Genomic DNA, 7,603 nt, shown 5'->3' with positions numbered 1-7,603 from the left:
TATGTATTTACTTGTTTCATTTTAATTCCAATATAGTTAAAACACAGTGGTGTACTAGTTGAAAGTGTACAATACAGTGATTCAACAATTCTGTACATTACTCAGTTCCCATCAAGATAAGTGTATTCTTAATCCCTTACAGCTATATTACACATCTCTTCTATTATCCCATCTGTTACCCTTCTGTTACCATCTGTTCTGTTTTCTATACTTTAGGAGTCTGGGGTTTTTTGTTTTGTTTTGTTTTGTTTTGTCTTTTTTTTTTTTTACTTTCTTCATTTTATTTCTTTCTTAAATTGCACATATGAGTGAAATCATATTGTATTTGTCTTTCTCTGGCTGGATTATATTGCTTAGTCTTTTTTTTTCATTTTTTAAAAGAGTTTTTAAAATATTTTTTCTTTATTTGTCAGAGAGAAAGCACAAGCAAGGGGAGTGGCAGGCAGAGGGAGAAAGAGGCTCCCCGATGAACAAGTGATCATGACCTGTGCTGAAGGCAGATGCTTAACCAACTGAGCCACCCAGGCAAGTCATATAAGATCTCCATATATTATGAATATTAACCATTTATCAGGTATTTCATTTGCAAATAGCGTATCCCATTCGTGATGTTTCCAAACTCTGGACACTGCAGCAAGTATTTCCTGACTACATGTTCCTGAGTTATGCAGACCTTTGGAGAGTAAATGTGACAAGAAGACAAGGGAACCATGATAGAGGGACGTCAGAAGCATGGGACCATTCCCTGTCTCTGGGTGATTTCCTATGAGGTGAGGGAGGCAGTACAGACTGGAGTGAGGAGCCTGGAGGATGGGCTCTCTACCCTGTGCCTCAGAAACACTGCAGATTTTGGGGGAGACAGATTCTTACTGGCTGCTCCAAGAGGAGGAGTGGAGAGACAGAGTAATACAGAAGAAGACAGGTAGGAATAGGTGGGAAGAGGTGCATCTGGAAGACTCGTGGGTGTCTGTGGATATGGAGGAAGGTGGCAACCACTAAAAGGCAGAGCTGAGATTCTGCCCTAAATTGGACAGATGGGAGAAGGAAAGTAAGGTTCCAGGTTCCTCTTCTCCCTGGAGATTGTCTCTTTTACCTCCAAGGATGATGTGGGAGCTCAAATGCCATGTGGAGGTCATTGAGCTGGGGCCTGCCTAGGGCTGCAGCTGAGGTGGAGGAGAGCCTAGAGCCATGGTCCCTTGGGAGAACTCAAGGCAGTGTGCTTATAGCACCTGGGCATAAACTGATGGGACCCATGAAGAAGCTGGCTCTTGGAGGGAAGGTAAAAATGAGGGCTACTTGGGAGAAGAGAGGCTGACATCTCTAAGATGTATGAGCTTATAAGAGGGCTGCTGTTTTCAGGAGCCAGTGGGGAGGGTGTTGGAGTCCAGATAACTTGGATCTGTGAAGGAAGTGGATCATTTATGTGAAGCCAGATCTGCTAACCTCCAGTGGTCAACTGCTCAGACTCCACCTATCCCACACATGTTTCTGGGCACAGCAGGCTCCTGCAGGTCCTGGGACCCCACTTTGAGGGTGTGAAGAAGAGCCATTCAACCTCTGTGTCCCCATTTGTTCATCTGAAAATGCCAGAAACTTTGTGGGGATGGTTGTGTGAGCAGGAGGCAGGAGATAGCAGTGTTGGGAGGGGATCCACAAGGGCAGGGGACAGACAGATGCTGTCCAGAGAACGGAAGGCGGGCTGTGAACTAGGTCTTTGTCCTGTCCTTTTCTTCCCAAAGACAAAACATCAGCTCTGGGAGGAGAACAGTCTGGGTTCTGTCTCTGTCCTGTCCCACAACTGGCCTTCTCTGCCCCTCAGGATTACAGGGCATCACAGCCCAAGACCTACTCAGTCACAGGTCAGCACGAGAACCCTCCTGCATCATTCACTGTGGCTTGACACCCACACATTAGGGTCCTGGGGACGCTTGGACCTCCAGGGAGCCAGGGTGGGGCTGTTAGCTTTAGGGAATTAATCTTAGGTGTGTTGACAGGTAGAACACTAATATAGGTAGGGGGTGGGTAGGTAGATTTATAGATTCGCAGGAAGCTGCAGGTAGTACAGAAAATTCCTATCACAGAGGCACTCTTGGCTCATTTTGCCCCTGGTAAACAGCCTATATCTTTGCAGAACACTATTAACACCAGGAAACTGACAGTGGTATGATGGACATGTCTAGTTCTGTCAGTTTGTCATGTACATTCATATGTTCAAAAGCACAATCCAGATATAGAAGTACTCCATCACACAAATTTCTCCGTCTTGCAACCCACCCCTGTCCCCACCATCCCTGCCCATGGCAATCACCTCTGTGTTTTACATTTTGGGAGTGATGGCTTTTTAATATATGAGGGTAATCCTACAGCTATGACCTCCGATGTTGTTTTTTTTTATTTGTTTTCACTCAGGATACTGAGGTCTCTCTCTTTGGCTTGTATGTGGTCACCTTCTCATTGAGTGTTCTCATCATATTTTCTTTTCTGTATCCATGTCCTAATCTCTTCTTATAAGGACTCACCATAAATTTCTAGGGTCCCCCATATACTTTAATTTTAACTCAATTACTTCTTTTAAAAAGCAGATTCTTTTTTAAATTTAAATTCAATTTAGTTAACATATAGTATAGTATTGGTTCCAGGAGTAGAATTTGCTGATTCATCACCTACATGAGGTTCAGGATATCTGTCAGCTTTAAATAAACAGCTGTATTGGAATACAAAACAAGAGTTTCAGGATGTTTGTAATGCACAGCTCAGCATCATAGTCACCACGGCACCACACTAGACACTGCATTCTCCAGATGGTGGGTACGGGTCTCCAAGGTTCTGAGAAAGTGGTGGTGAACCATAAGGAGCTGAGAGTCAGCACGAACTGCCCATCCTACTCAACATTGTTCACACACACTGACTCCTCTAGAACTCAAGGCCAGCCGCTGAGGTGGGTGCCACTCTGATAGAAAGGAAAAGGGAAGCAGAGTGTCTACACACAGCTATTTCTGCATAGACCATTTCTGACCCCAGACCTCATAGCCTTTGTGGTAACCTTGGCTCCAAATTTTGGCCATTTATATTCTCTGTTTACAGCAAGCATATTCACATTCCATTGGCCAAAGCTAGTCATACAGCCAAGCCCATTCATAAAAAAACTAAATGTGGTCCATTGGGAGGGCCATGCCAGGAAGGAAGGCAAAAAACTTGGGACAAATAATACAATTTACTTTCCTTTCCTCGCTTATAATCCCCTCAACAGAATGATCTTCTTTATTCTGTTTCCAGTGCCCAGTACCATGCCTGGCATTAGTAAATGATGCCAGGAAGCTTGAAGGAAAGAGCATGACGGTTCTGTTTTGTTTCTAAACATGCATATGGTTCTATTTCTTCTCATGTTGGATCCAGAAGGATTTACGTTTGAATTAAACACCCTCATTCTCAGTTCAGGGGTTTTGGCAATAACATCAATAGTAGTAAAATTAAGAACAGACAATATTTCTTGAGTTTTTGCCGTGTACCAGAAACACTGGTTAGGGTCTTAGGTTTGCAATGTCATTTCAATCTTCAAACACATTAATGAGGCAGGCATTGCTGTCTCCATGCTGTAGATGAGGTGACTCAGAAACAGAGAGGTTCAGGAATTTTCTCAATGTAACACAACAAGGAGGAGATGGAGCTATGATGTGAACTCAGGCCCACTAGGCTCTATAACTTCTTTCATGCACCATGCTATAACACAGCTACATGTTAAGTAAGCTCAACCAATGTACTTTCCTCCTCTGTAAAATAGGGACACACAAGAGCATGATCACTTTGTAGAATTGTTACCACGTTCAGAGAAAAGCCCTATATCAATGGCCTGGCACAGTGAAGCATCCACTCTGGACACTCAGCAAATATTATTCCTTCTATCCTTTCCATTTCATGACTGACTCCAGGTGCCAGACTGATGGAAACTTTCCTCGGGATGTGATCCTCAAAATCCACAGATGTACGCTAGTTAAACCTACACTACTCAACCACTAAGACCCTCCTAGGCCCTTCACTGAAATGTTCTCCAAAATTCAACCATCAGCAGTGGATTTCTAAAACCCTTGGGAGGACTGTCCCAGTGGCTCAGCATTTCCCTTGGCTGCTAAGTATTCATGATCCTTGATGGATTCTGTTGTTAGCCTCCCCCGGAGGAGGATTTATAGAGGTGGCTTGGGCCAGGCACTTGCACGTCTCAGTTGAGTAGGTGGAGAGAAAGCAAGAAAGTGGCAAGGGTAAAGTTGCCAGAGTGACCTGTGAGGTGCCAAGCCCAGTAGCAGGGTGGGACTTCCCATACTGTTCTTAGAAATTTCAGACATTGAGAGTGGGAGGAGCAGTTTGTCTGCTGAGTCAAGGGAATGTGTTTTGGAGAGCACAGTGTAGGATGAGAGGAGGAAGAAACATTTAATGAGCACCTACTCTGTGCCAGGCACCTTAGCCAGTAAGGGTATTGGATCCTGAAATAAAATGTCTATTTTACAGTCAGGAAATGGATCCTCTGAGAAGTGAAATAACTTAAGTAATTTTATAAAGATAAGAGTCCAACATGGGGACCTAACTCACCTCACCTAAGGTGAGAACTGAACTTACCTCCTCCCCAGACACATCAAGTCTACACCTATTTATAGAGCAGATCTGCCTGAAGAAGAACTGAGGGCCTACTGAACAGCTTCTGCACAACACACGACAGAGACACACTCACCATCCTGCCAACTGCAGGGAGAGGGATAGTTGTGGGGGCTGGAAGCTGATCTGTCTGCCCTGGGTCACAGAAAACAAGCTGCAGTTTGTTTTTATTTTTTAAGGTTTTTTCTTTATTCGTCAGAGAGAGGGAGTGTGAAAGCAAGCACAAGGAGGAGGAGCGGCACACAGAGGGAGAAGCAGGCTCCCCACCGAACAAGGAGCTCAATGTGGAACTCGATCCCATGATCCTCCTGGGATCATGACCTGAGCAGAAGCTAGACACTTAACCAACTGAGCCACCAAGGTGTCTCAAGAAGCTGCAATTTAAAGAGCATATGTAATGTGAAGGATCCACCCTTCAAGCCCCCCAAAGGGGAGGGGGTGGTGCTGGATCTCTCTCTGTGTTGAAGTGCTGGCAAGTGTCATGGTTCCCATTCCCTTCCACCTTGATAGCATGGACAGAAGCAGGTTCTGAGCACCCCAGCCAGCTTGCTACCTCGCTGAGCCTTGGGTCCCCAACCCACTCAACCCACGCTGTGCCCACGAGGCAGCCCCAGCATAGCACACACTGGGTTGCCCTGGTCAGCATTCACTACAGCTCCAGACATCACACCAATGTGACACCTTAGTCCGATTCACCCCAGCACACTTCAGGCTAGCATGACTCGGTTTGCTAGGGCACCCCCTGAATGGAGAGTTATGTGACCTCCTGAGTCACTACTGCTTCAGCTGAAACTGTCCTGATAAGGAGCCCCTTGGTGTGTAAAGCCCAGCACACATCAGCCCACACTGTGCCAGGCCACTCACAGTGCTTAAGACCCCAGGACACCCCACCTTTCTCCCACTTGAGCTTCAGACATCCTGCTAGGAGATCCTGTGCACAGAGAACCCCCCAATCCTGAATCCACTTCAGCTACAGCTACCCTCCCAAAGTGTCTCCACTGCAGAGAGCCCTGGGACACTCCAGCCCACCTACTTCAGCTACAGCTGTCCTGCCAGGGCACCTCTGTGCAGAGCATCCCAGAAAACCTCAGCTCCTGATCCATCTCCACTCCAGCCACCCTTCCAGGGGGCCCTCTGCACAGAGATCCCTGTGACACCAGCTTGTATCCACTTCAGCTTTAGCCAGGAGGCCTAGATGTCCTCATTGTGAAGACGCATGCACCCCTACGTTTCCTGTAGCATGACTTAAGGTGGCCAAGGTGTGGAAACAACACAGGTATCCACCAGTGATGAATGGATAATGGCTGCTCTTCATCCAAAACTCAACCTCCCTGCTTGCCTAGCCAGAAGTTCCCACCTATACCCCCTTGTCCCTGCATTATGCCCACATCCCCCAGAGGATCCTAGCCCATAACCTGCACTCTAGAGAGGTCCAGCTGACACCCTGGTACCCCTGCACACCTGACCAGTGAAGCGTCCAGAAGTACCCACAGATCCTGGTCCTCCTCCTCTTCATTGGCAGCAGCGGGCTGCAGCCCCTGGACCAGTAAGCCAGCATGTGGGAGAAATTCCAGTTCGAAGAGGAAGCACAAAACTCAAAAAAGGGGGTTTTCATGCACTGAGTTAACACAAGGATCACCACATCTTTCCAACTCTTCAAAGCGGGTCGTTGCTGATACTACAAGTTAGAAAAGCTTCTGTGCCTTAGCAGCCAATGGTGTTCCAGCAGCACTATTGTGGGAGAGGACAAAACAAATTTTGTAGGAATGCTAACAATTACAGAGTTCATAAATACACCACAGACATGACATAAGTCAACCCTGGTACTCATTTATGAATTAGAGGCACATAAGATTGAAACAAGGAGGGAACTTCATCCCCAAGAAACACATAAGCCTTCAGGGAATATAGCTCCAGATGCAAACATCTTCCATGCTGTACACTCACTGATCACAAATGAAATCCACTCATTGCCAATTATTGATCCTATCAGTGGACTGCAGTTTATACACTTACCCACAAAAGAATCCTCACGTTCCTCCAGCATTTTATGTCTGGTCTGACAAAGCCTGCCTTCATTAAGGAGAACCTGGATATTCTTGCATTTGGGACCCACCACAACATCCCTTCATCCACAAGGAGACCATCAGTACAGCCTTAAATGTCTTTGTAGAAAGAGAGTTGCTGGTCTTCCCTGTGGTGCACGAGTCAGGAGAAGTTGTGAATATTTATTCCAAGTCTGAGCTAATTAAGCTTGCTGCTGAGAAAACGTTCAGTAACCTAGATATCACAGTGACCCAGGCCCTCAGCACCACTCACAGTGCCTTGAAGGTGTTGTGAAGTACGGTAAGCTGGAAATCCTGAACAGATTAGCGTGGGCTGACCCCTGCGCTGCTGGTCACAAGTGAAGCAGATAGCATCGTGGGAGTCATTTCCCTGTCAGACGTGTGGTAAGCCCTGATACTCATGCCTGCAGGTGCCAAGCAGAAGGAGACAGAAGCAGAATGGCCACTGTGCATGGAGAAGCCCTTGGAGAAAATGTGAACAAGGATTCTGGGTCAGGATTTGCCTCCTGAACACTGACCATGATAGAAGATGGTGAAATGGCTACGAATGTGAATCAGGGTTTAGTGATGGGTATTTTTCCAGTGATGTTGAAACTGAGCATAGGAAACAGATTTTATGTGTTTGAAGATGCAGGCTTGCATTAAAAGACTGTATTCAGGGGCGCCTGGCTGGCGCAGTCGTTAAGCATCTGCCTTCGGCTCAGGACGTGATCCCAGAGTTCTGGGATTGAGCCCCACATCAGGCTCCTCTGCTGGGAACCTGCTTCTTCCTCTCCCACTCCCCCTGCTTGTGTTCCCCCTCTCGCTGGCTGTCTCTGTCAAATAAATAAATAAATAAAATCTTTAAAAAAAAAAAAGAAAAAAAGACTGTATTCAGACCTTTGAACAAT

General features: G+C 46.3%; 1 pseudogene; it reads left to right on the top strand.

Moving 5' to 3' along the window:
• Window positions 1-810: 810 nt before the first annotated feature.
• On the top strand, window positions 811-7,191 carry LOC123796510 (5'-AMP-activated protein kinase subunit gamma-2 pseudogene; annotated as a pseudogene).
• The last annotated feature ends 412 nt before the right edge of the window (window positions 7,192-7,603 follow it).

Source organism: Ursus americanus, chromosome 5, assembly GCF_024610735.1.
Source record: "Ursus americanus isolate L20-20 chromosome 5, mUrsAme1.1.p, whole genome shotgun sequence".
Classification (NCBI taxonomy): Eukaryota; Metazoa; Chordata; class Mammalia; order Carnivora; family Ursidae; genus Ursus; species Ursus americanus.
The sequence above is the reverse complement of the archived record's forward strand: the minus strand, read 5'-3'. Positions and strand labels throughout refer to the sequence as shown.